We start from the raw sequence: 26,045 nt of genomic DNA, 5'->3' as shown, positions 1-26,045 counted from the left end.
GAGTGCAACAAAACTGGCTTAAGTGTGTTATCGTTTTCAGCCTTGCCAAATAATCATGGTGATGTAGTGGGGATCTTGTACTGTCGCTAGTGGATCTCACACACCTCCCTCTCCCCTCATCCACACAGGCAGGCATACACTGCTGCTACCGCTCTACCACTGCTGTGGCTTCTGAACATTTAACTTGCTCAGCTGACATTTTGCAAACTACAGTCATTTAAAGTGGCTGCGATGGACATATGACACTCTCAGAAAAAAAGGTTCTAAAAGGGTTATTCGGCTGTCCCCATAGGAGAACCCTTTTTGGTTCCAGGTATAACCCTTTTTGGTTCGAGGTAGAACCCTTTTGGGTTCGAGGTAGAAACCTCTGTGGAAAGAGTTCTACATGGAACCCAAAAGAGTTCTACCTGGAACCAAAAGGGTTCTACCTGGAACCAAAAAGGGTTCTTCAAAGGGTTCTCCTATGGGGACAGCCAAAGAACAATTTTAGGTTCTAGATAGCACCTTTTGTTCAAATAGTGTAGATCATTTTTAAACGACTTTCTGCTTCTATCCAGAACCTCTGTTTAGTTTCTAGAACATAAAAACTGACCACGTTTTGGGCAAAACCGAGGCTTCAAAAGCTGTTTGATAAAAATAACATTTACATTTGACATTTTAGACATTTAGCAGACAGTCTTATCCAGAGCCACTTACAATTAGTGCATTCATCTTAAGATAGCTAGTCTACGTGGGACAACCACATATCACAGTCGTATTAAGTACATTTTCCCTTAATAAAGTGGTTATCAGCAAAGTCAATGCTATTAGGAAAAGACAAGTGCAGGTAATTATTCTTTGTGTGTGTGTGTGTGTGTGTTGGGGTGGGGGGGGATACTCTTTGAAGAGGTAGGGTTTCAGAAGTTACTTCATCGGAAGATGGGCAGGGACTCCGCTGGCTTGACATTAGGGGAAAGCTTGTTCCACCAAATCAAACGTGTCGCTCCAAAATCAAAGGACAAACAATATGACCAGATCACAGGAGCAGAACACCTGCTGATACGGTATGAACAGGTGGAGCCAGTTACTGTGACCAGCATCATTTTGAAACACAGTTAATTTAATGGCATTCACCTCTGTGGGAATAGATGTGAGCTTTAGAACATGTTTCACAAACAAATGTTGCTCTTAAAAAAAAGACTGCAATGGATTTGGTGCTTCTAACACCTCAGCAGTTTTAAGTATCATGTGAAAACTGCAATGTAACACAGAGCTGTCATGACAACTGTGGGATATTTAAGGCACTTACGGTGCTATACTGTCAATGTTATCTGTCTAAATACTTCTGAAGTAGCCACATGGTTTGTGGGTAAAGTGGGTAAAGCCAGAACGGCTAACTCTGCCTGTGTACAATTCGAGTGATCCGGGCCCGTTCGTTCCTCCCAGCAAGCAGGATGTCCCTTATCTCTAGAGCTAAAATGTGGTTGAGGCTCCGGTCAGCTTCCTTAACCGCTATCTCGTTGTCCCTCCTGCGCCTCTCAGCTTTCACCCCCCCCTCTCCATCTGCTGCTCTGGGAAGGCTCAGTTTCTCCAACCCACACTGGCCGCAGTCAGTACAGGATGGGATGGAGATGGAGTGGAGAGGGGTTTTGGGGGTTTTAGTATATGTAGACAGGGGACATTGTTAGAGGCAAACCCACAGGACTGTACTGGGGCCCGGCTCTGTCTTGGCACAGAGGCTGGGTTCTGGATGCTGAATCATTCATGGAGTCGGTCTACGCCCCATGCAGATGTGCCTGCAGCCAAGGGCTCCCCTGCTTCCCGCAGCCCAATATGATAATGGAGGAGGCCAACCCTCCAGTAAGGCTGTCGATCATATCTTATGAACAGCATTGATGAATAATCCTCTCGAATGAGGAAGGAGCTCTCCTCACTTTAGGATGGAACACATTAGATTCCAATGCAAGGACTAAGACTTGCATAGACCAAAGCTCTAAATGTGTTTTGCTGTATTAGACTTACATTCAATCAAACATGCACTGCAGTACATTTCATCGATCCTGTGCCATAAAAAATGCACATTTCAAGTACTGCAATTAATCAAACCAATTTAACTGGGTGAAATGAAGCAAAGCAAATTTTACATGTATGCAGTGCAGAAACAATGTGATTTTCCCCTTGTGCAGGTTTGATTGAACCCCTAAGTTTGTGTAGGGAAAAAGCTTCACTCTTTTACGACACCTATCTGAAAGTGAGGCACCATTATCTGTCAAGGACTGTTTACATGTAATGTGCACCTGAAGATAAAACCAGCGCTGCTTCTCTTTCATCTAGCGTAACAACAAGCATGTCACTATTGTTGTCTGCTCACATTTCCTGATCAAAGTGGCTCAGTTCCCAGACACTCAAATCACACTCATACTTCAGTCTACTAGTTGAACTCTCCGTTGATGAAATCAATACTTCTCTTTGATTTCGGCTGAAAATGACACATCTCTAAACACCACAACAGTCAGATGACAAGAACACATAAAACTGTATTTAACCCCTCGCGTTGTGAATAGATATGTTGGTGGAATGGCGTTAATGTGGGGTGTTCGTTACCAATTAACGTTTATTGTGTATGCCAATAAGTTTTGTGTATTTCATAACTAAAATGTTGTATTTGAAAGGGAACAACTCATTTGATCTATTCTTATATAAGAACAGTAAGACTCTACTCTCTCATGTACAATGCTTTCAGAAAGTATTCACACCCCTTTACTTTACATTTTGTTGTGTTACAGCCTGAATTTAAAATTGATTACATTGAGATTTTGTGCACTGATATACACACATTACCCTATAATGTCAAAGCAGATTTTTTTTGTAGAACATTTTAGAAATTTATAAAAAATGTAAATTTGAAATGTCTTCAGTCAAAAAGTATTCAACCCTTTGTTATGGAAAGCCTAAATTAGTTCAGGAGTAAAAATCGCATAACAAATCGCATAATAAATTGCATGGACTCCGTGTTCAATGGTTAACATGATTAACATAATTTTTTTAACTACCCCATCTCTGTACCCCACACATACAATTATCTGTAAGGTCCCTCAATCAAGTAATGAATTTCAAGCACAGAGTCAACCACAAAGACCAGGGAGGTTTTTCAATGCCTCGCAAAGAAGGGCAACGATTGGTAGATGTGTAAAAAATACACACACACAAAAACAGATGCTGAATATCCCTTTGAGCATGGAAGTTATTCATTAGGCTTTGGATGGTGTATCAATACACCCAGTCACTAAAAATATACATGTGTCCTTCCTAACTCAGTTGCCGGAGAGGAAGGAAACTGCTCAGGGATTTCACCATGAGGCCAATGGTTATTTTAAAAACAGTTACAGAGTTTAATGGTTGTGATATGAGAAAACTGAAGATTTATTAACAACATTTTAGTTACTCCACAATACTAAAATAAATGACAGAGTGAAAAGAAGGAAGCCTGTACAGACTACAATTATTCCTAAACATGCAACAAGGCATGTGGCAAAGAAATTAACTTTTTGTCCTGAATACAAAGAGTTATGTTTGGGGCAAATCCAACACATATTTTCAAGCATGGTGGTGGCTGCATCATGTTATGGGTATGCTTGTCATCGGCATGGACTAGGGAGTGTTTTAGGAAAAATAGAAACGGAATACAGCTATAAGCACAGGCAAATTCCTAGAGGAAAACCTGGTTCAGTCTGCTTTCCAGACACTGGGAGACACTGGGAGACAAATTCACCTTTCAGCAGGAAAATAACGTAGGGCCAAATATACACTGGGGTTGCTTACCAAGAAAATGGCTGTCTAGCAATGATCAACAATCAACTTGACAGAGCTTGAAGGATTTTATTGTACAATCCAGTTGTGCAAAGCTCTTAGAGACTTACACAAAAAGACTCACAGCTGTAATTGCCGCCAAAGGTGCTTCTACAAAGTATTGACGCAGGGGTGTGTATTTCATTTTCATTTTCAATACATTTGCAAAAATTTCTAAAAACATGTTTTCACTTTGTCATTATGGGGTATTGTGTGTAGATGGGTGAGAAAAAATTATATTTAATCCATTCTGAATTCAGGCTGTAACAACACAAAATGTGGAATAAGTCAAGGGGTATGAATACTTTCTGAATGCACTGTATTTTCATAATGTCTCAAATTATTTATTTTGGGTGAAATGGAAAAGGTAAACAAATACATCATTTCTACACTGGCAATCTTGATTGTGATTTCACTGAATAACTCAACCAAAACTCACCAGAACACGGCAGCGGATAAAAAGGACGACATTCCATTTGTGAGATTGTTTTGATGCAGTGCTTTTCGGCCTCATTCAACGCTGAGACTGCTGGAGCATTGGCAATGCTAATCGACATGTGAATGAGGCGAGGGAGGGAAGTGGATTCACCGAGTGTATTGCTCTCCTCGCTGTAGCCCCTCCACTCTCAGAATAGCCCCCAGCTTTATCTTCAACTGCTTTGTGAGTGCTTGCCTGTAGCTTCAGCCTTCTGTATTTTTGCAAAAGGGACAACAAAACACTTGTTTCTTAGGCGTTGGGGAAAAGCCTGAATCTAAGAGAATTACAGTCACAATGGGGATCTCAGCAGTCTCTCACATACGCCGAGACACACACTCTTTCTCGCAGTGGTTGCCCGAGTGGGAATGAACTGCTCTACAAAGGCCAGGGCCTTGGCAAGGTAATTAACACAGGGTGCTTGTTTCACATGGCAGAGTCCATTAAGTGCCATGTCACATTGATGTCAGGGTAAAGGGAGCAGGCACATACACACACACACACATGCACACACAAACACACACACACGCACATGCATGCACACACACACAGTCCGAGGACGGACCAAAAGCAGAATGAGTAGTGGAGATAAGTGAGAGAGAAAGAGAAATAGAAACAGGAGAGGGTGAAATGGCAGGCTGCTAGGCCTCTCTAATCAGTAGTAGTCCCATTCCCCTCCAGGTTTGGCCATCGATCGGCAAGCAGGCAGCTCTACCAGCCCGGCCCAGCCCGGTGATGAGAGAAGAGGCAGGGGGAGAATGGATGTGATACCCCTATAAAGGCTCTAATTGCCCTGTCTTGGCTACCACCCCCCCCAGCTGTCCTAGCAAAATGGCCCCACACTGATGGACACACAGTTCTGCTGGCACAGCATGGAAATGGTCTCTGATTTAAGGCCATTAGGCCACAGAGCCGTCAGAGAGAGAAGGCCAGGCTAGGCCACAACAGCAGCGTGGGTAGTAGGCATTAGCTAAAGAAGGAAGTGGGCACACTCATCTCCCTAAACCGCGACAATGAACAAACCACCAGGGCGGTGGGACTTTAACACACACACACACCTCTCAGAGTAGCGCTAGGTCTCAGATAACATTGTCCCCACTGAAGTGACTTCCACACACCCTAACTGAGGTTTATCTCCCACTTAACAGATGAGCCAGAGGAAACAAGAGAGCCACTCAGGGATGGAGTAGAGAGGATAGGAGCTATAGAAAGACGGAGAGAGAGAGAGAGAGAGAGAGGAGGGAAAGACAAAGCGGCAAAGTGAAACCGTTCTAGCAGGCGTGGCATCATTAGTGTTGCCGATATAGAAGGCGGTGGAAGCTGGGGTTGTCGGAGGAGGGGAGGGGGAGGAGAGAGAGAAAGGGGAAATGAGGGCAGGCAGGTTTCTCCATCTCCCCTTAACATTCTTAAGACGCCAGAGCAACAGGAGCAATTAGGGTTAAGTGCCTTGCTCAAGGGCACATCGACAGATTTTTCACCTAGTCGCATACCACACCTGTTACTGGCCAACGCCTTACCCACTAAGCAACCTGCATATGTAACTTTTTGGGCGACCCGACCAAATGCATGTAGAATTAGGAGTTATAGGTCTTTCATTCTCATTGAAAGCAAGTCTAAGAAGTGGTAGATTATGTTCTATGTGCACTATTTCTATGCTTTCCGTTCTTAAGTTTTGTACACCAGCTTCAAACAGCTGAAAATACAATATTTTTGGTTAAGGAAAATATATTTCACAGCGGTTTAGATGGTACAATGATTCTGTCTACTATACTTGCTTTTTTTGTCACATAAACTGAAATTAGGCGAACTATTAGAATTTTTGCAACCAGGAAATGGCGAAGTGATTTCTGCATATTGCACCTTTAAGATGAGCGGTGGGCCATGGCGGAGCGTGCTGATGGATGGGTCTGCGCCCTCGGTTCTTTGAGCTACCAACATGACACACCGCCCAGAGCAGAGCAGCGAGAGACGCAATTAAATCAGGGGACTGACTGGACTGAGGCTCAGACAGACAGACAGACAGCCAGACCACACCACACCGCCCGGACTGACTGGACACTGTGCTGATTTGTGTACTGTCCTCAAGAATAGGGCCATGTATTTTTAATCAATGTCAAAGTGATGTAGTGCGTGTTTGCCTAAAAAATCCCCTGACAAACACTAATGCAGAAACACTAACCCCTAGAGGAGCTCGCAGCAGGCTGACACACACTGGACCCAGCCTTCCAGAGACTGACCTGAACATCTTACCTCAGTCTTACTTTAAGTCTACAACACAAAGAAAAATTCCCCAACCTATTAATTTTTTAGCACTATACGATACAGAAGATGGAATGCAATTCACCCAACCAATTAAGATTTGAATAATATTACAATATTAAATCGTAAAAAAAAAAATCTAAATCATAATAATGCAGTGGGGCTTCAGGCTGATAATTAGAGATTGGTGGATCCATTGCCATCCCTCAGGGCAGACACATGCTGACGTTCCTGCAGGTCATCTGGTATTGGGAATCATTCCTGAAGCATAAACAAGCCAGGGAGATAGGCTGGCTGCCCTCCAAAAGGCTGTCTCCTCACTTTACAGGCCTCTTTTCCCCTTTCAGCTAATTCAGCCCCAAATATCGACCAGCAGACAATGCCCAGTCAAAATCAGAGAGAGAGAGAGAGAAACGGGTGGAGAGAGAAGAGGGAAAGAGAGGAGGGGGAGAGACAGAGAGAGAGAAAGAAGGAGGGAAGATGGGGTGAAGGTAGGAAATAGAAGCCAAAGAGGTAAGATACTGTATGTAGGTAAGTTGCAAAAAAGGTTAAGTATAAGTGTATTCCACTCACATGACCAGGGTCTGACACAACTCAAGGGAGGAACGGGAGACACAGAGAGAAAGGGAGGTAGAATGGGAGAGAGAAAAAGGGAGATCATACCTTGTTTCTCCTGCCTGCGAACAGACAGTTGACAGTGAAAACCATGGTACGAAAGATCATTAAGCCAAAGACCATTGACCTAGGGAGGATGCTCACTGATCCCTCACTGAAACATGGTGCATTAAAGGGCTTCAGGATGATTGCTTCAGAGTTATGGGACTACAGTACACGGACAGGCACAGGCAGAGCTGTGGGCGTAAATGAATTCAGAGCCACAGCTCTGTGAGAAGACATTATTCTCTTAACTTCGCTGGCGCTTTTATTGGTACACAAGACCGTTTACAGTCTTGGCCCCCCCCATTTGGAACCAGTCACGTAATCTGACAACGAGTTCAATTTGATAATGATAAACATGATAGAATTATCACAGTCCAGATGCCAAACCACTCTCCTTTATCACAAGGAAATTGTCAAGCGCAATCTATATAAAAAGGAGTTATAAACAGGTGTGTTATAAACAGAAGACTTGAGAACGACCCCTGAACTCACTGGAGCCCTGTGATGGACAGGAGGGCCATCCCTATTGAGGCGTCCTCGTGCCTCTTACGAGGACGCCTCGTCAGGTGGCCAGTCAACAGCCAGGCTCTGCATAGTTTAACACACTATAAAATATTAATTTGCTAAGTGGTACAGCATTTTGCCCTTTGAGAGGCTCATGCATTGTTTAGGCTGCCGAGAGGAGGAGGGAGGTGGGAGGTGTTGGTGGTGGTGGGAGGAGGAGGAGCAGAAGTGCTCAGTAATGGGGCCAAACAGGAGTGTTGATTTATGCACACAGTCCCAGAGAGAGGGAAGGAAAGGAGATGTGTGTCACCAGTGCTCTACCTTAATACCAGTCCCGCTACCTCTACGCTAAGCCCCAGCTGCCTACCTGTGTCCACTCGGACCACATTGGATCGCAAAGTGGTCAAGAAACTTTGAGGGCTTATAGTGGATTGAGCAAACCCTTATCATTCTATGAACTGATCATTGTGTCGTTTTCCAGAGCATTATTGTCGTGGTATCTTTCCCCTAATGAGTTATTAATATCATAATAGGTGAAGTAGGCTAGTCACAATGGTCCATCAGGAACCACACAGTACAGTACTGTAGTTTAGGCTCAACTCTGCCACACGATACCACATCAGCCCTCTGCATGGTGCTCTGATCAGGGCTATAGCAAATGAAAGGTACTGCATTTATCCACCCGTACGAATAATGAGCATTCATTTTCAACTAATTGAAAATAACTTCAGGCTAATTTACCCTAGGGCTCGGACCATATCCGCAAGTGCTAAATTACTGCCAATTGACTGTGGGCTGATGGTTGCAAGACGAACCAAGCTGAAAGCAAGACCCTAGAGGACTGGCACGAGGCTTGGAGAATGGCACCTCTGGTCGAGCCCCATGACATTCTGGATAAGACATGGGTGGAGGTGTCACATTCTTCAAACTCCTAGTCTCCTACTACTAATATGATGCAGTATCACTTCCCTCCCTCTTATTTTCCCAGCCACAACCCACACTAATGCCTGGGCCAGCAGAGGTCACAGCATTCCCGGCAAACACAGCCCAATCGTTAACCTCGTTACATTGCGCATGATATACTTTGCAAGCGGGGGCCAAGGGTTTATCCATTATGAATGAGACCCATATTACTCCGGACATTAGCAATGTATGAGCTGGGCTTTAGAAACACAAGGTCTGGGCTTTTTCTGCCTCCTTGTTCTTCCCCTAGCACTCCTTCCTTCCCTTCCTCCCATCCACTAACACAGTGCTGTTGCTGGCTGGCTGTTCTCTCTTCCTTGCCACGTGCTCCGGCTCGAACACTGCCTGACTGGCTCCCATCTCCATCGCAACCCGCCCTACAGTAACTCTTCCCTGACAGCTCGTCTGGGTTGGGCCCCGCCTGTCCGATCCCAAGCTCCTCTTCTCAGAGGCTGGGACTTTGAAAAGGCAGGGCCCTGCCTGGGGCTGCAGCAGTCCACTGATCTCTGGTTTTGCTCACTCTCTCCATCACTCCCCGCGCTAACCCAGCCGACCCTACCCACCATCACTGGCATAGCCCTGTCTCTTTCAGTCTGATCTCGCATTATCTAATACCTTTGTGATGGTATATGATCTTTCAAAGTCCCCCAACTGACATTTTTATAAAATGCCACAAAAAAACACAGAAAAAACATGAAGACAGCAGCTCCTTATTCATCTTGATAACATATGATATATGAACACAGATCAAAATACACTTTTCATAAAACTGTGAATATGGTGTTTGTAGGGTAGAAAGTGGCACTGTCGGGGGGCAGCACAGTAACAAAGAGGCAGTAATAAACCATTTTCAGAGCCTATTGCCAGCTGAATCAGAAAACGAAATGATACATGCATATACCCCTCCCCCATCTACCACACGCACCAGCACTAACAAACAACTAATCAATTCCGTGGGAGCGTTAGTGAGGGAGTGGTGGTAATGGCGAAGGCCTCTATACTGCTTAGCTCGGTGATTCTGATCGTGAGGGGAGGGTGAGGTGGGCTGGGGAGATGGAGCATGTGCCAGTGCTCTCCATGGAGCTCTGGACTCCCCAGGGCTGCACCCCTCCCTCCTCTCCCCCTCCCTTCCCTCTCTATTGCGGGGGAACAAGATTACAGAGGCCCCCGGGGAGAGCCCATCTCCCAGCGTGCATCAGGATACCCTGCTGTTCGCCTGAACAAGAGACGCACTTCAAAATGTCTTGCTGCTCTGATCCAGCATTTGCCATGCTTTTAAAATGATCACAACAGCGGCTCAAACGATTAACCCTGACCAAGTGGCTCTAGGTTAGAATGGAAAATTGCCCGTGATGACCAGCAACATCTCTGGACACTGGGGAGACGAGACGAGATGTAAAGTCTGGTTCAGAGCAGTAATGAGCCATTAACGGACAAGGTAAAGTATGACCACTCATCCCTTGTCGTCCTCCATGTAAAAGGTAATAAATACAATCTGGTTGGTTTCAACCACAACAAATGGCGGAGGACAGGAAGGATCGCAGTGTGGCGAGGGGAGCAGCGGAGCGACGAGAGGCCTGAACGAGGCCTATTATGACAGGAAGCTCCACTCATCAGCCATTCAGGGCGCTGTAAGAGGAGACATAAATCAATGGCATGCCAATTATGACACCACACTGAGCCGTGTGAGTGCAGGGAATTAGCCGCGCAAATCAGAGGATCAGGTTTAGTTAGATGGGCTCCTCTGGAGTGGAGGGGAGAAGAGAGAGAACAGAACCACCACAGGGAGGATGGTGGAAGGAGAGAGAGATGGAGAAAGAAACGGAGAGAGAAAATAGAGGACAGAAGAAGGAAGAAGAGAGAAGGCAGACATCTGATGAAATGTGAAGAAGTTACTAAAAAAAATCGACCCTATCAAATCCATTCCTCTGCCTGTAGAGTTGGGGTATAAAACTAGCTACATCTGGGTAGAAGAAAGGTAAAGGGGCACTGTAAGCCCATTAGCCAGTCTTCACTAAGCCTGAGAGGAGGAGTGAGGTGTCTGTGCTATGAGACCACAGCCGCCGCACGTCAACAACACTTCTCATATCTTACACTTTCACACAGAGATCTCTCCAGAATATACAAATTAATGTTCACCTGACCTCCCCTGCAATCACGCAGGCGTCTCTGCCGATCGGGGGGAACCTGCACGCAGCATGCATGTTCTACACAGGTCGTGGCTTTGGGCCTGAACACGGAACACGCCGCCCCAACACCACTGAGCACAGCTGTATCCCAGAACTTTGATTCTGATTAAACAGAAACAGAACAGCCTATTAAAGTAATTCACATATATCTAAAGTATGCAGGGAGATGTATGCAGAGGGATGTATGCAGGGAGATGTGCACCAAAGGGTGTGCAGCATGCACAGTAATGTAGTGCATATCCTAAAGAAAGATCCGCAGACAGCACTTGAAAGAGCATATCTTGCAAAAGCTTATATATATTATTTATCACTCAGACATCAAAAAGGAGACTTTGTAATGACCTTTTTTAACATTTATATTCAAAGGTAATGCAGTTTCTGAAAGTGCAAATCTACCCAAAAGCGACTGTCCATTATTGTACACAAGACAGGGCATGAAATAGTTCTCTCTATCTGGGCCAAATGTATGTTTTATATAACACACACTATCATACACCATATTGATGTACTGTATATTATATCATAATGTCATAAAATATACACTACAATAAAACACGTAAGGCTTCATGAATGTTTCAGAGTTCAGTGTGATGGTAATATTAGTGGGACTGTGGTGTGATCTACACTGTTCAGTGTGATGGTAATACTGGGACTGTGGTGTGATTTACACTGTTCAGATGGAGAACAACAGAAAGTCCAGTATAGGAAACAGATATTTATATTTTTAATTTTAGGAGAAACTCAACTATTATTAGTAAATCAAGCAGGAAACTAGATATGCTCATAATACAGCATTAACATGATCCGGTCTTGTCCACGGCTACGATGAGACATAAACAGTAGAGAATTTCAATACTCGGAAACACAAACATTAGCATATATTGAAGTATAGATTGTGTGTCAGCGATGCGATAGAGATGCATCCTCTGTGTGTCTAATCCCTCATCACCTCCACAAAATGAAGTACACACTCCGCAGCAGGAGAAGTGTAATTCTGGACAGCCATGTATCTGATATCCTCAGTGTGCCGGTCTCAGGTTGCGCACACACACACACACACACACACACACACACACACACACACACACACACACACACACACACACACACACACAAACACAAACACAATACACACACACTCAGTCTACTGTGACTGTGTGGTAACCAATGCCTGCCTGGCTGTCAACCCTCTGTAATTTGGGGCACAATTCATCGAATGACAGATGAATGTTTCAATTGTACGCAGACCTTGATGAAATGAATGGATCGCTATTTCAATTAGGAGTCCAAGGGGTGATGTGGGGAGAGTGTGTGTGTGTGTGTGTGTGTGTGTGTTCACAATGGGAGGGAAGGTTGCAACGCCAGGGTTGTGGGGTGTGTGTGATGGTGCTGGTGGAAGTCTTTATCCATAGGTCTTTGGCTACTGAGTAGTCAGATTGTGTGTGTTAAATGTCCTAGTAGAAATATATATCTTAGAGCCTTAGTGGCGGTTTTCATACTGCCAAGCTGAAAATCCCTACTCTTCGTACAATCCTCAGCTGTTTACCAAGTCTAATTCCGAAGATGTACATGCAGTAGAAATTGAAGAGAGAACCTAATCTGTGCGTGGGCGCCACGGTATGCTTGCTCAGTATGGCTATTCATGGCTGGGACACGAACACCAAATCCCCAGAGAATACAGCTGCCACGATGAGATGTGTTTTTACAGGGATTTTGGTTTGGGATTTTTTGAATTGGATATGGGACCTATTGTCAAAAATTGTACTGAGGGTTTTTGTTGAAAAAAAAATGTTGTGGGGGAAAATTAACTCAATATACTTAAAAATTACTAAAACCAAATCAAAATTGTGTAGAAATGATAATGCACCTACATTCATACAGTTTCTTGACTGTGTCCATAAAATCATAAAAATAAAAGCTAGACAGTCAGGGAGCATAGAAAATTCCAAAAACGATAGATAGAGGACTATCTTTTGCCAATTTTGCCAGTGAGAAAATATAACCCATTTTCAGTGCGGCCCTCAGGACATCGCTAAAGAGCGATTGCCCCCCTGCCCCGTCAAAATGAGTTTGACACCCCTGCTCTACGTTGTTGTCGCTCTCCACTGTACCTGAACACTGTCAACAATACCTCAGCATGGTGCAGTGGCTAGTAAAGTAGAGGTGGGTGGGGTTATATAACCAGAAATGATTCCCTTCATATTGGTGTTGGCTGGGCGGTCTCTCTCTCCCTTCCCCTTCTCTTCCTCGCTGCAGGTCTTACTGAGAGCGCTCTAATTTTTTTCTTCTATCCTTCACAAAAGGCTTAGAGAGTGGTCTCTTTAACACGTTAACAATGGGTTCTCCATGCCTGTAAATGCTGCTGGAGGATTCCTGTTTAGCTTGACCATGGGGGAAGCCTCTCTATCTATATAATGCTCAGCCATTCTAACTCAACATCCAGTTACCGACCATACCTGCTCATATGCAAGTCCATGAGTCTGAGGCGCCGACCTTTAGAATGGTACGCTGCCATTGTAAAACACCAGGCCCCAGATGGACTATGCACTCAGCCAAATAACAGCGGCTGCTCATGTGTGAACCAGCCTAACTTCCTGCATCGGCTCGCCAGATCCCAATGCCTTAGAGGGCCAAGCGAGCGTTCTACAGCCTGTTTAACAGTAGCTTCACAACAATCCCCCTGTCGCTCCATTCTCTCCGAGGGATTTTTCAACGGTCTGGATTTCGTTGTTGATTGCCTCTGAACGTGGTGTTGATTAAAATGTCAGCATTGTTCAGCCTTTCTTGTTTTCTCTTTCTTGTAGATCCTGGGAGTACAAACAGCTCAATAGGCTGCGTGTGAAAGTCTTCTCCCCCAGCGTCTGACGAGGGACGGTGCTGGAGAGAGAGGGCCTAGCGCACCGTGCGGGGCTCCTGGAATCCAATAAAGTGCTTTATTCCAGGGTTGGACTGGGCTGGGGCTGACGTGGAGCTAATCTTTGATCTGAACTAGGAAGCGGAGGGCTCTGGAGTGAGCCGCGCTGGCCCATTATTTATGGGAACATCAAAGGCCTGCGCTGATCACACTTGTGTCTCTTATCTGGCAAAGAAGAAACAGCCACAACAACTAAAAGTGACTGGAGGAAAGCATAATAAGGTGCATGTGTAGAAAGGTAGGGATGGAAGGGGCTCAGGGGGAGATCCCCAGATTAGGATTGATAAGACCGGGGTATGTGGGCCATCCGCCTGGGAACACCGCCCGCGGCTACGTCCGAGAACATATCGGACCTCAAGCGGATCAGAGCCGCTACTCCCCTCCTCTCTCCATTCCCATGGAAGTGAGATTTCCAATGTCAGGGAACCCCACTCCCTCCCTACCCCATCCTCCTGTCTCCCCCCCTGCCTCTCTCCCACTACCACCACCACCACCTCCACATCGCATCAGAAATGTGACTGGCCTCAAACTGCTGACTTGCTCACAGTCCATTGGGTTTCCTCTCCTTATCAAATTACAGCCACCTCAATAACCCACTCGCTGCAGCATGCCGGAAGAAATGAGGTTTCTCCACTGCCCGCTCCTGGCACTGCTCTCCTTCTCCTTCCCCCGCTTTCTTTCTTTCCTATTTTTCTTGAAAAAAATTACCGCAGATAGGGGGGAGGTGCATGTGTAGATTTGAGTGTGCGTATGAGTGTGTAGTGTTTGTGTGTGTGTGTGTGTGTTTGTGTGATGGCCCGTCGGCTGCACATTGCTGATTTGCAGACGTGGGCCATTGTCCAGATGGTAGGCGCCTGCCTTCTAGGGGACGTTTTTACTTCCACCCCGACGACTGCTCAGTCATGGCAGCCTGCTGAGACCCCAGCATCCCCCTCGCCTAGCGCATAGCGCCCAGGGGCCAGGGCTATCTGTCCTGGGTCACTGCCCCCTCTGTGCCACCAGTACCCAAACACCAAATACTGTACTGTACCTCCATCCCCCCCAGTGTAGAGCCTCTCCCTGCCTTCTCCATATAACAACAAGACTTCACCCGGTATTTACAGTTCCTCCCATGTGATGAGAGCTTTGGGAGACCGTCGAAACGGACCACGCAAGGTCATCCGTCTCACTCTGGCTTGTTGTGCGGCACCGAGCTGCAGTTATTACAAAGTCACAATGAAAAGACTCATCCCTTGGTCAGCTGTCTAACAGTCTGATGGATGTCATTTAACCTTCCATTGCAGCTGCTTCCAGCTTTATCCACCAGTAAATACACCACAGAGGAATGTTGAAAATAAATCCCCATAATGCCCCAGCTCCCATTTTCTCTTATCTCTCCATGAAGGTGACACATCGCCTTCTAACAGTTAATTGATATATTTTTTACATCAACAGCAATCATGTTTGCTTCTAATTGGCCCAGATTTATGTATGCAAATTAGGGTTGGGGCTACATTTACAGGAACCCGGTGCAGGGTCCCCTCTTCCTCGAATATGAATTAACATCAATATTTATCTTACTCCAATTATGTAATTTCCTCTGCATTCACATGCTAATTGTTTCAATTAGCATTAAATAAGAGCCCCAGTTCAGAGGGAATAACCTGCTGGTGAGCACTTACACTGATGCAGTGAGTAGTCACCTGCTCTCACACACACAGAGAGGGGGAGAGGGGGAACAAGAGGAGAGGAGAGGAGAGAGATCAAAAAGAGAAAGAGTGATTTCTTTCTCCAGATAAAACTCTTCTAACACTCTGATTTTATAGTTTTCAGCTTCTGTTCGAGGGGCTCTCCGGTAAACAAAATCGAAAAGACAGGTACAAATAAAAATAAACGTTGGACCTAAATAATTTGATGAACTCGCAAACAATGGCGTGTGCGGCGTGTAACATGAAAGCTTAACCGAGTGCCAGTGCCAGTTACCAGAGAGGCTGGCTTCGACATGATCTGCCTTCACCAAGTTTATTGGAGATGACGTGTGTGTGTCAGTGACAGTGAATGTCCATGTTGAGGGGGAGTAGATTAGATCAAGTCCCCTGTGAAAGAGCCTTGTCTGCTTCCATTGAGCATTCTGTCTCATTAAAGACAGAGGTATGCCTGGCCAATAAGCAGGTGTGCTGACATCAGAGGCATGTTGGGAATACCGGAGGTGATTGTAAAAACCTATAGAGTATTCTTCAAACACAAACCCTATTTGACTGACTTACAGGTATCATGGTGTATCCGTGGGTAAAGTCTTACATGAAGATCAAGTGAGTGATGACTGCGAACCTCAGGTCCACTGGTTCTACATATAGTACCAGGCTTGGTGCTCAGTCCCCTATGGGATGTTCTGTCTTTGTGTGAACAGACTGGTAGAGGGAGAGAGAGTGAGAAGATGTGATTGAAGATGGAACAGACCTCACTGGTTACAGCCACTACTTCTCCAGCCCAAACAAGAGGCCAAAGCTTACCCAATAAAGGAGTGGAGCTCACTACTTTAATTGAGTTGGGAAGTGCCATGGCCCTGGAAACCCACTCAAACTCTCCTCATCGAATCACCCCGCAACTTAGGGAAGTGAATTAGACCTTCATTGAAAAACTAAAACAGAGGGCTGCCGTATACAGTGTGGTCAAAACAACAGGGATAATTAAATAAATGAAAAAGTTAATAAATCATGTTTTCCCTATTCTACCACTCCTGGGCAATATCAATTTGTTTGAAATGCGAAGCTACAATTTGCCAGCCAACATCACACTTTGAGTGTAGAATAATGCATGTGAAACATAGACCAAATCAACAGCAGCAGCCAACGCCCTCAGCTAACTTACTCTATGCTGTAACTTAGAGAGTCCTTTTCCCTATATCGTGGTGGGCATAGCTCTCTGAGGGAAAAGCCCCTTCACACAAATCACACAAAAAATATGAATCTAAAATCCTGCAGCCTTTGATCTGCCTTCATACAGTATAATCAGAGGAGCCCATGACCTTTGCAGATACAGTAGTACAATACTTCACTACAACAAGGCCTTCTGGGGGTTTAGTAGTACAGTTTCACACACAGCAGTGCATCAGCTTGATGTAATGTAGTTACCATCTCTTCATCTCCTTCTCTTCATCTCTGCCTAATGGTACTGCCTGGACCCCCCCATAAAGAGCCTGAAACTTCATCTAGCACCAGTGGGAAAAAAATGCATGGCGAAAATCATCAGAAGCATTGTTTACAGACCAAATGAAAGTTAAAATTTAAATTCTCAAATGAGTGTTGCTAGCGCAGCCATCTATAAATCTAGCAGAAGCTCGGCTGCTGTCTTAAAGTGTATGGAGGGATCTAGGCTCTGAAGGAAAGGCAGGTGGAGATGGATACGGTGGCACACTGGCTGTCTTACGCACACAAACTTCCCTCGTAAAGTATGTTGAGGAATGGAGAATTTATGAGGCACAGATATCTCACTGCTGGCCTATCATTTCCATGGCACTGTCACCGTAATTCTCTGCAAAACTGCCCAAACCCATAGATAAAAATGGCCATCGCAGTCAGAGATGAAAGAGAGAGGAAAAAGGAGAAAAGAGAGGAGGGGAGAGAGTGAGTGAGAGAGAGAGAGAGAGAGGTTGGTGCTTGCCTTATCTATCTGAAGCACCTACTATCTCACAGGTTGGAAAATACACAAGCAGAAAAATACACAAGCTCCATAAACAAGTGGGGAGTTGTGAATACTAGAAAATGTCCTGTCTATTTTGCTTACAAGGAATGTGAGGAATTTTGGTCAATTGGAAGATGAAGCAAATTGCTGTTTGTACAGCATAAGCTGTCTCCATCTTTCCCCCACTACCGGCACAACTCCTCGGCTTCACAATGTCTTTTACCTCTGAGATATGTGTGTGTTACAGAGGCGATTTGGGGAGCTTTTAGAACACTATCATAGAGTAGGTGGAGTACACTAGAGTGTATTAGAGAGGGCAGTGCTGCCCTGCGAGATTGGATTCTCACCCATGAAATGTAAGCACACAGAAAACTCTCGGCAGCAACAACCTCCAATTTACGCAGCAATTTTCCACTCGCTCTCGACAGAGCTAAATCACATTTGTCTCCCTCGCATTGATACCACTCTGCCCTAGAATTGCATTCACATTCAGTTAATTAGCACTTCCTCTCCAAGCACCAGAAAGAGCAATCATTGGAAAAAATGAGCAGAGTAATTTATTACAGTTTATTACAGTTCATTGAGGGAGCCAGAATGCCGAGGATATTAGACTGATTACTCACGTTAGCGCTGATAGTGGTCTGGCTGACAAAAAAAGTTATTTACATTACAAAAACAGTTGGCTTGGTAAATTAGGCCTTTCTCCGCACTACAATATCTCCTCTGACTGTGCTGTTTCAACGTTTTCTTGGTAAAAGCGGTGTCTTTCAGCCTTTACTACCCTCTTTGAAAACCTTAATTACTACTCATTACTTGCTATTGCTAAATGCTAACAATGTGGAGTTACAATTCCGAGTCATTAAATTAGAAGCAAAGGTCTGAACAGTGGTGAGAAATGGGAAATATCTGCTGGTTCAGAGAGAGTGACTCCATAGTAGCTTAGCTCTCCTAACATGAATAGCATAAAGTAGAGAGTAGCCGTGAGGGAGATGACAGCTGGTACTGACCCCACCTCCAAGAGTCCCCTTGGAGACATGTAGCACATGATCACTCCTATATTCTCCCAAGGACATGCTGCACTAATATGGAACTCAGACACACACAGACTCTCTCTCTCACTCACATACTCATTTACATTAATCTGAATCGCATATGAAAACCTACATGGGTGCATTTATACATACATAAATGCATGTGCAAAATACCTATAGAGCATATGCACGTAGGCTTACACACACAAATACACACACACACATACATACATACACACACACACACATACACACACACACACACACACACACACACACACACACACACACACACACACACACACACACACACACAGGGCGCGTGGAGGCAGTAATTTGTAAGTTCCATTTTTTAAGGCACCACAGCAGTGGTCCTGTGGGACCTAATAAAACCTCCTAAGCACATGGGGAGGAACCCCGAGGCGATGCTCTTTCCCACACAGCTCACCTTGATAGATGATTGGAGAGAAACACAGAGGCGTGCTCCACTAACAAACTGCTGCAAGACAAAACAACCAGATTTAGGCTCCCAACGAAATGGAGACAGACGGGGAAGGAGGCCACTGATTTGGGGGAAATTACACACGCTTCTTCACACCTTTTGAGGTGATTATCCACCTAGTGGAGAGTAATGAACTTCATTCCTGTTCAGTTGCCCGCCAGGAAAGAAGAAGAGTGTGAGAATATGTTTTGTTTATTTAACACATAGCAGGAAGGTGTATAACGGCCCACTTGTTATTCTAATAACCATCTAATGGTGATTTGTTCTGTATGTGAGTGTTGACAGGAGGGGCAGAGATGTGATCGGAATTAAAGGTATTACTTCATATTAACTTTAGGCTTTAAAAAAGAATGTGGAGTAACTGAAAATTCAGTCCCACCTCTGAAATATATATAAAAAACACAATAAAAGGGCTCATTTGATTTGAAGAAACAAAAGCAATTATAAATGTGCCTGCTAGAGGTCATCTAGTTGGTATGTGCTGGGTGGTACCCTCCTCCCCCTCACTTTCATTTCCAAATACCTTTGGACATTTTCACAGAGAATTTAAAATCAATTTCAAGCCCCATTTAATTTTATACACCAGTATATGCTGAACCACAACAGTATAGTTCAAATATTGATCTTCTTTAGAGGATGACCCCTGGTGCCTTTTAATAGTAATATATACAGTTACCTGCTTCAAAATGAGAAGCTAGCCACGACAATATTGCAAGTCGAGGCGGAAATAAATATAAAAAATCACTGAGAACTACTAAAAAGTGTCTCTGATAAGATAAATTATTTCCTCAAGCTGCAGTCCCACATCACACACTGGTGCTCGAGCAAGACTGATAATGACCTTTTGAAAAACAAAATTTCAGTGTTTGCCTAGAGAACTATTTTTCACGAGCCCCGTCTAACTGACAGAGGAAAAACAGCCTAGCGGGACGGGAAGGAGCACGAGGCGGAAAGGAGGAAACGGTAATAATCCTTCACTACTGCCATTAAGCAGGGTGGTGATAAAAAGGTGGTGGCTTTAATGGCTGTTGATGGCTGATTCACTTGTATGGTCACTCTGTTAACTCAGCACACAGGATATTATGTCTCATTTGAGAGGATCCAGCTGAGAGGAGGAGGCTTGAAGGACAGTATGAGAGTGACTCTACATTATAAACATAATAATCACAGCTGGCTAAGTTACTGCAGTAAAGAAATAATTGGAGTCAAGCTGCTTGGGCTGCTTAAGCATTTTACTGAGCCATTCAGAGAAACAGAAAACCTCAGGATAGATTCTATTTCAGTAAAAAGAGTCACCCTTACAAACATAGTTCTAATGGATTTTCACAGTGGGGTTATCATCCTCCCCGTTTGATCCCTGTGTGTGTGTGTGTGTGTGTGTGTGTGTGTGTGTGTGTGTGTGTGTGTGTGTGTGTGTGTGTGTGTGTGTGTGTGTGTGTGTGTGTGTGTGAAAGAGAGGGAGGGAGATAGAGAGAGCTCTCGCAGTGTTAAGACAGGGAGGCGTTGTGTCTCGTCTCTCGTCTCTTTCCCCTCTCGCTGCCCCCTCAGCCTGCTCCGCTCGCGGTCTCTCTTTAGCTAAAGGAGCGCTCAAGCGGACGTAATGGTGGCGATTGCAAAACCAAGCGGATATTCTTGAGCTGTATTAAATCTCTGCATAGAGAATGAGGCCACTGAGATACAAGGTTGACAACACTCAAGTTCACTTCCCTTTTTGATCACTGGCCTATTTCTGAACCCTGGCTGAACGGAAATACTCCTATGATATTTCAGAAGATTACAAAACAAAATAGTTGTAAAATGCACTTGGTGGCATGTATTGGTGTTGCCCCCAATAAAACATTAAAATACTGCATTATACTTTCATTAAATGAGGAGAAAAATGATGTTATGATCCCGGGACAGATCTGGGATCAGTTTTCCTGAGACAGTAAATATTTTACATGAATAGTGATTAAAAGCTCAATTAAATTGTGACATGCTATAAAAAAAAAATCTGGAAGAATACTGGAGGGTGAAGACATCCACAACTGGCACTTTGTTTTCAGGAAGTGGAGTATATTAGCATCAGAAGCACTGTGCATGCTAATCGCATGACACTGTAGGCTATGCATATAGTAAGCTTGGGCAACTCCAGGCTAATGCGTACCATTAATGACTGGGATGTTTAGCATTATTGGCAAAATGTAAATATACATTTATTAATGCACTGCACCCCACTCTAATGTTAAGTATGCATTCTCCTGTGAATCATCGTGAATCAACATAAATCCTTACCCCCCAAAAAACAGTACACTCAAACCCCCACAATACGGCTTTATGCATGTGTAAATCTATTTAACTGTTTGTGGCATTCTTCTTTGTGGGGAGGAAATGTAATTTAGTTCCATTTCCAGCGGTCTAACAGAGTAAGTCGGTAGGTAGCCTTAAGAGAACCACTAGTCACAGGGAGGGAGTGTGGCGTGACTGGCATCCCCTCTAAGAACTAGCCCTCACTCTGCTCAGCTCACACACCAAATGAAATTTCAACATAAACGACTGAGCTGTGATTTACAATTCTCCTCCAGAGCGGCGAGGAAAAGTGAGAAAACATTTCAATCAGTCCCCTCCGCTTTTGTTCTGCTGTTATGAATTTGCTGTTTAAGGGACAAAACAGCTGAATGGCAGAGAGAGAGAGAGAGAGAGAGAGAGAGAGAGAGAGAGAGAGAGAGAGAGAGAGAGAGAGATTTCGAGAGCGAGAGTCAAGCCCAGCTTTCTTGGTGACAAAATGAAATCATTTCAAATGCTATGAATGCATTTCGAATTTATGAAACAGAAGTTGAAAATATAAAATATAAAATAACTTGTCAATGAATATAAAAAGAGGAGAAAGGTGTTGTAAACAGCCTTCACTTCTGCAGGCCTTCTTGTAATCTTCAAAGAATACCGGGTCCAGCTTCAACAGGAACCATTTAACGATAAAGGCCATTTACAGTGAGGGTCTCATTCAGCGTCGCGCCAAAAGAGACAACCATTCTCAGTTAACCTTTCTCGCTGAGGTCAGTGGAGGGGGAGAACCCAGCCCTCCTGCCTCCTCCACACTCTCATTCCAAAGCCCAAAGAGGCTGTGGCTCATTTCTCAAACCCATCTCCCATGCACCCACACAGCCCATGTAGGAACAGAAACCTATTAGGCCCCCAGTTACAGACAGCGTCTCCATTTACAGCTGTCAATAGTACAGCTTGGCCTACAATAATTATCCCCTAGAAAGGCCCTGTCTCTTCACCGTTAGAATTAGCCCTATCCCCGGAGACCTGGAACCTGAATCCCCCATACTGTCAGATACTGTCCCCCCGTCCCCCCGGGTATAACAGCCTCTCACTGGCGAGGCAGTGGAGGATCAAGGCCTGAACCGAGGGGGAGGGATAGAGGGATGGATAGATAGATAAAGTGTGCGTGGTGTATTCCCAGTTTTCACCACATCCCTTCCTCCCCGGCCTCTGTCTTCCCTCCACTCCCGGCTGTGTAGAAGGGATCACACTGTCGACGCAGGCAGGAGTCGGTTACACTGAGAGAAGAAAGATCAGTGGCACGCTGCTGTGGAGGAGGACACAGACCTCCCCTGGGCTGCCTGCCTGGTACACCACCGGCAGAGGAACAGGTGAAACCAGAAACCAGACGATCTCTCCCCATCTACACACGCATGAAAGCTCCCCTTAAAGGTTGACTAACCATTTAAGATGCTATTCAAAAAACGGGTGAGGGGAAATTAATAACGCAAAACACCCACAGAAACAATCAATATATATAACAATAAGGGTCAATATCAACACAGTAGAATGTAATGATACAACATCCAATTACAAATCAAAGAAAGCAATTTCAGAAATGTGAGATCTCCAGATATGGCAGGAGGCTCAAACAGAGGGTCATGTAAGACATAAAAACAACAGCTGATTTCCTCCAGAGCCTTAAGAAACTCCCTCTTTTTAATTGAACTGCTTCCTACTTAGATAATAGAGTTGCATTTACGACCACAGCCAGATGCCCACCCAAAGCCTGCTAAATAGAAAATCCATGAGATACCAACTGAGGCCCAGCAACTGTACAAGCCACGACTAAATACTGTGGGTTCACCTATCCCATCCCACCATTTGTAAACAACATACTGTAATTCATTAATTCATATCTGACACCATAACTCATGGAATATTCTACTGTAAATACTGATCGACGGAAGAAAAAGATGACATCATCTCCGCAGACAGACGGGCAGCTTTTCACATGTAGTAGAGTCCCAAAATACCCTCTGAATTACAGCAGCGAGCGGTAGCATGATACTGCCATTCTGTAATCACAATAGCCGCATTTCTCTCATTACACCACGGGGAGTTTCTTCTTGTGTTAATGTAAACAAACATTTAGCAAAGATTAATATGCACAGCAACCCACTACAAAGAGCATCAAAGCCGCCTGCTGAGGTACAACAACACAGTGAAACTGCCGCAACGCAAAACAGGAAAAGGTATTGGTTCAGTAATCTTTTATGTAGTAAAACTCTGTACGCCTGTGATATCATACAGCTTCATGTTCCAACATAATACCCAAAGCACTCCAAGTCATTTTAATGCGGTCTCCCCTTTTTTGAATTCAAACAAACTGCTAGGGAAAAGGCTTTCACCTCAATCTATTCTCCTTATAGTCTCTGTGTGTTTCTTCCCTCACACAGGCGGCCGGTGCGTCTGGGCCGAGGTGCAGAGAGAAAGAGAGGTGCAGAGGATGCAATGACCTGTAGCCGTCTGAAAAGGAGCGATGGCCACGCATCAAATGAGGGGTCAGCACAGAGAAAAGGGGGAGAGGGGAGGGCTAGAGGCTGAATCTTGATTCAATGAATGGGTAATTTCCCGAACAACACTGCAGGGGTAGGATCGGCCCGGTGTGCCCCACATAACAAGGGAATGTGAATAATTAAATCATGTAAAAGCTTTGATATTTTGTGAAAACATCCTTTTTGAATGTTCTATTAATTCTGAGGTGTTACTCCATTTAATAAGGATATGGATTGAACAGGGCAGAAAAGTTATTTGTTTGAAGCAGGGACTAACATTATATGCCCCACATGTGACATACAATAAGTAATATAGAATTTTTTACTAGAGTCAGTCACAAATCATATGGAGAGATACAGTACAGTATTCTTGTGTTTCAGAAAATGATGTTGTCGTTGTAGACCAGCCTCTCTATTTCCGTAAGTCAGTTATAGCAGTGGTAAAATTGAAGAAATTCTCAATTGTCATACATATCACCCTTTGTTTCATACACAAATATAGACCCCAACCCCCATACACACCCATGCAAAAATATGGACACACACACACACACACACACATTCCTGAGGCCATGAATAAAAGCAGTATTTCCTTGGGGAATCCTAGCCCTGGCTTCTCCACATGAAATGTGTGCTAGTGGCACCTAGCCGTCCACATGCCTGTCCCCCTCTGAGGGCCTAGCCGTCGGGGTGGGCCCGAGCTGGACAGATGGGTGGGAGGGGAGAGGGCCATTACCCTGATGGGGGAGCAGGTTTTAAAGGGGGAAGCAGGAGGCTCCATCCTGCCAGCTTTAACATTATTTGCTTCAATCAATGCAGTAACACACTGTTTACTGCAACACAGGCTAGCGGTAGTAAAAACACAATTGAACAGGCGACCACCCCCCTTCGCTGAATGAAAATGTTTTGAATAATTCAAGAGATGCACATGGGCCTGCTCTTAACAGTCACCTTGTTGGGTTGTTGTTTTCCTCTGCAGAGTCAATTACAGTCTCTTAAGATTTCACAAAGCAAGAGGGATCAGTGAAAAGGAATCAATTCAACAAAAAATCTATACTTCATATAATGACTCAAACAAATATCAATGCAGATGATCATGACAGAAAAGTAAGAGTGAAAGAGTTGCTTAATATATTACCCTCTCACAAAATGCACATAAGTGACTGTGTGTAAAAAAACTTCTCAGTGAAAAGTGTTGACACACAATGGAAAGTGACAGGAAAGTATGACCATGAAATGAGCAGTACAATATGCAGTGTTACAGTCACAGAAAAATGAGTCATGAAGCCGTGATCTAAACAAACATGTCGTATCCCAGTCTCACGTCACTAATTCATGAATTCCCTTGTTCAAATCTGTACGGGGTGGATTAGAAGAAAAGAAAAGAAAGGAGGAAATTAAGGCTGAAAAGGAGAAAAGAGAAGAGATGACCCCTGGTTTGTGTTGGAAGGGTCAGGGTCGGGGTTGGGGAAGTACTCCGGGAAACACAATGCTATCACGTGCTGCCGAGCGAACGGAGGAATGAAAGAGATGGAGAGAGAGAGCGCGACAGAAAGAGAAAGAGAGAGAGGGAGGGAGATGGAGCGACTTACCTGGTGTAGGTAGAGGAAGGCAGGGGGACAGTGGAGGGAGTGAGGTAGCATCCCAGAGCCGGAGAGAAGCAGACAGCCTGAGTTGGCCATGGAGCTCAGCGTGTGGTAACGGGATGCTTTGCGCATTTAGCAGGAAGATCCTTCGCTCTCTTTCCTCGCTACTCTGTCTCTTGCTCTCTCTTGCTCGCTCTCTCGCTGTCACTCTCTCCCACTCTCTCTCTCTCTCTCTCTCGCTCTCCTTCTGGCACAGCGTACCACTCTCTTTTTTTCTCTCTCCAGCCCTGGTCTTCCTTCTCTCTTGTTGTGGTCTTTTATTCCCTCCTTTTCAATTACAATTTTCTCTCTCTGCTTTTGTGTCTCTATTGCCGTAGGTAACCACGGTAGCCAGCAGCACACTGACAATGTGCATGTGCCACCTCTCTCTCTCTCTCTCTCTCTCTCTCTCTCTCTCTCTCTCTCTCTCTCTCTCTCTCTCTTGTCCCCAGAGCGACTCTGTTTACTTTGGAAGCGATAAAAGCCAACATAAGCATTCAGACACAGAAGGGGAGGTTCTGTGCAAACCAGGGAGTGGGAGGGAGAGGGGGTTGTAGAGTCGACAGGGTGGGAGATGGGGTTATAAAAGCGGTGGGGTAGTGTTGGGGGGGGTTAGGGGTGTGGGTG

The 26,045-nt window shown here is 44.8% G+C and overlaps 1 pseudogene; it reads right to left on the bottom strand.

Moving 5' to 3' along the window:
* The window catches only part of LOC123491285, a 202,868-nt pseudogene extending 177,023 nt beyond the window's left edge, over positions 1–25,845 (bottom strand).
* Positions 25,846–26,045: the final 200 nt, after the last annotated feature.

This window comes from Coregonus clupeaformis, chromosome 7, assembly GCF_020615455.1.
Source record: "Coregonus clupeaformis isolate EN_2021a chromosome 7, ASM2061545v1, whole genome shotgun sequence".
NCBI lineage: Eukaryota > Metazoa > Chordata > Actinopteri > Salmoniformes > Salmonidae > Coregonus > Coregonus clupeaformis.
This window is presented reverse-complemented; position numbering and strand designations above follow the sequence as displayed.